We start from the raw sequence: 3,415 nt of genomic DNA, 5'->3' as shown, positions 1-3,415 counted from the left end.
CGCAAATGATCCAGAGATAGATAAAAAAGACAAGATGCTGAGTCACCCTAAGGATGCGAGCCAGTGGCAAGCGTTGAACTTCGAATACCCAGAATTTGGGAAGGATCCAAGGAACATCGTGCTGGGCGCGAGCACCGATGGAGTCAATCCGTTTGGCAGCCAGAGAAGCACACATAGCACCTGGCCTGTGTTTGTGTGGATGTACAACCTTCCCCCCTGGTTGTGCATGAAGAGGAAGTACATTGACATGAGTATGCTAATTGAAGGGCCGAAACAACTAGGGAACGACATCAATATGTATCTGGGGCTGCTGAAGGAGGAGCTAGACACACTGTGGAAAATGCCAGCCAATACGTGGGATGCCGCAGAGAAAGAATATTTCCCTATGAGAGCCGCACTGCTCACGACGGTGCACGACTATCTCGGTTACGGATATCTCGCGGGGCAGGTAGTCCACGGATTTTCTGGATGCGTAAGGTGCATGGATGACACAACGTATCGCCAGCTAGATAGAGATCCCGGGTCTTCGAAAACCATGTTCATGGGACATCGAAGGTGGCTTCACGACGATGACCCGTGGAGGAAACGCAAGGATCTGTTCGATGGTGAAACCGAACCCCGAAAACGCCCGTGTACGAGGAGCGGCAAGGAAATAGACAAGCTGTTGAAAAATTGGAAAGACTGCCCACTACCGGGAAAGAAGCAAAAGGCGCCAGAGCCGGGAAAGAAGCGAAAGGCGCCAGAGCCGCTGCTGAAGGTATGGAAAACAAGGTCTGTTTTCTGGGACTTGCCGTACTGGAAGATCCACCGTGTGCCTCACAGCCTTGATGTCATGCATATCACGAAGAACGTGTGCGAGAGTCTGCTTGGTACCCTGCTCAACATGCCAGAGAGGACCAAAGATGGGCTGAAAGCAAGGGCAGACTTGAAATCAATGGGCATCAGGCAGGAGCTTCACGCTATATATGATGATGATGATGAGGATGATGATGATGATGATGAGGCGAAGCAGGACACAGAAAGTCGTCGCAAAGGCAAAAAGGCCAAGAAGACCGGAAATGACTACCCTCCCGCGTGCTTCACTCTAAGTCAGGAGGAGATCGAGCAGTTTTTCACCTGCCTCCTAGGAGTAAAACTTCCTTATGGTTACGCGGGGAAGATAAGCAGATACCTAGACCCAGCGAAGCAGAAGTTCAGCGGGATGAAGTCTCACGACTGTCACGTGCTGATGACGCAGATACTTCCAGTTGCAATCCGTGGGATCATGGACGCGCACGTCCGTGAAACGCTATTTGGCCTATGCAACTTTTTCGACGTCATCTCTCGGAAGTCGATTGGCGCGAGGCAACTCAGAAGGCTACAAGAAGAGATCGTGGTGATACTATGCGAGCTTGAGATGTACTTCCCGCCCGCATTCTTCGATGTTATGGTGCATCTGCTGGTCCATATAGTGGAGGATATCATCCAGCTCGGCCGACGTTCCTGCACAGCATGATGCTGTTCGAAAGGATGAATGGTGTCATCAAAGGATACGTTCGCAACATGTCACGTATAGAGGGAAGCATAGCCAGGGGCTTTCTGACCGAAGAGTGCATCTCCTACTGCATGATTTATCTAGGCATCGAGAACCCCGTTGGTCTGTCCGTCAACAGGCACCTCGGCAGGCTCGCTGGATGGGGTCACCGTGAGGGTCACCGCGAAATGCATGTCGACTTCGAGGGTCGACTCGCCGACTTTGAAAGAGCAAACCTAGTCGCGCTACAACACATAGACGTGGTCGATCCTTGGGTGGTAGAGCACAAAACCTTTATTAAGAAGACGTACAATGACCGAGGCCAATAGAGGACGGACGGAGATATACTCAAAGAGCACAACTCATGTTTCACGCGTTGGTTCAAGCAGAAGCTTCTGTCGTACCCTTTACATGAGGATTCTTCCGCGGAAGAACAACTCATATTCGCCTTGTCACAGGGCGCCGAGCACAACCTGATGACCTATGAGGCGTACGATATCAACGGCTACACATTCTACACCGAGGCCAAGGACATGAAGAGCGATGGTTATCAGAACTCCGGGGTAACGATGGAATCCTACACCGGTAACGACAAGGACAGATACTACGGAAGGATCGAGGAGATCTGGGAGCTGAGCTATGCTGGAGAGAAGGTCCCGATGTTCCGTGTCAGATGGGCCAAGAGCGTCCTAAAAGAAGACCGGTATTTCACCACCATGGTTATACCCGAAGCCAAATCCAAGACCGCGGGAGCAAACGTCACCGCGGAAAATGAGCCATGGGTACTGCCTTCCCAAGTGGACCAATGCTTCTTCATTACCGACCCGTCAAAGCCCAGTCGTGTTGTCGTGAGGAGAGGCAAAAGGAAGATCATCGGAATGGATGGAGTAGCCAATGAGCAAGACTTTGACAAGTACGGCGACCCGAGGATCGAACATGACAACGACGATGAAGTTGCAGCATACACCACAAGAAGAAGCAGGACCACCCTACCTAAAGGACGTCCGTTCCACAGAAGAACTCCATTTGCGAAAAAGAAGGGCAAGAAGATTGTGAACAGATAGCTAGCTAAGATCGATTGTATTTAGATCGTAGCCTTCATTTCTCGATTGTATTTCATGGGCACTTTTTGAACTATCATGAATATTTTTAAATTTCATGGACACTTGATCTCGACCCCCCTCCATCTCGATCGCTATCCCACCTCGCCAGATCCGGTCCCCCTCGCCGCCGAGCACCCCCCGGTCCACCGGCCGCCGCCGCCGACCCCCCGCACCCTCGATTCCCCTACTCAACCGCCGCCGCCGACCCCCCGCACCCCTCCCCTACTCAACCGCCGCCGCCGACCCCCCGCACCCCCCGCACCCTCCCCGCTCTACCGGCATTACTGTTTGATGATATTTTTAAAAAAATTATTATTGTCTTATAAAAAAATATTACTGTTATGATTTAAACAAGTTTGAACATATTTAAACACAAATAAGTATCAAACAGCATTTTAAATGCATAAAAATTTATGGAGCCTGGGAATCGAACCCAGGACCTCCTGGTGTGAGAACTAGCTGCTGACCAGTCGAGCTAGTAGAGGGAACTTGATGTGGATCAGGTCAGGTGGAAGATAACCTGTTGGCTCGAGCAGAAATCAAAAAAAAATACTAATGGCGCACCAGGGTGAGGTGCGCCATTAGTATGGATGTACTTATGGCGCACCGAGGGGTGGTGCGCCATTAGTATTGTGCCGCCCCCATCCATATTTCCTCCCCGGCCCAAACCTATCCCGTCTCTCTCCCTCGCCCTCGCCCTCGATCCCCTTCCCCTCTCCTCTCCCGACGCCGTTGCCCCACCGCCTCAACGCCGCCCCGACGCCGCCTCGACGCCTCGACGCCGCCTCAACGCCCCGAC

Source organism: Triticum dicoccoides, chromosome 4A (genome assembly GCF_002162155.2).
Source record: "Triticum dicoccoides isolate Atlit2015 ecotype Zavitan chromosome 4A, WEW_v2.0, whole genome shotgun sequence".
Classification (NCBI taxonomy): Eukaryota; Viridiplantae; Streptophyta; class Magnoliopsida; order Poales; family Poaceae; genus Triticum; species Triticum dicoccoides.
This window is presented reverse-complemented; position numbering follows the sequence as displayed.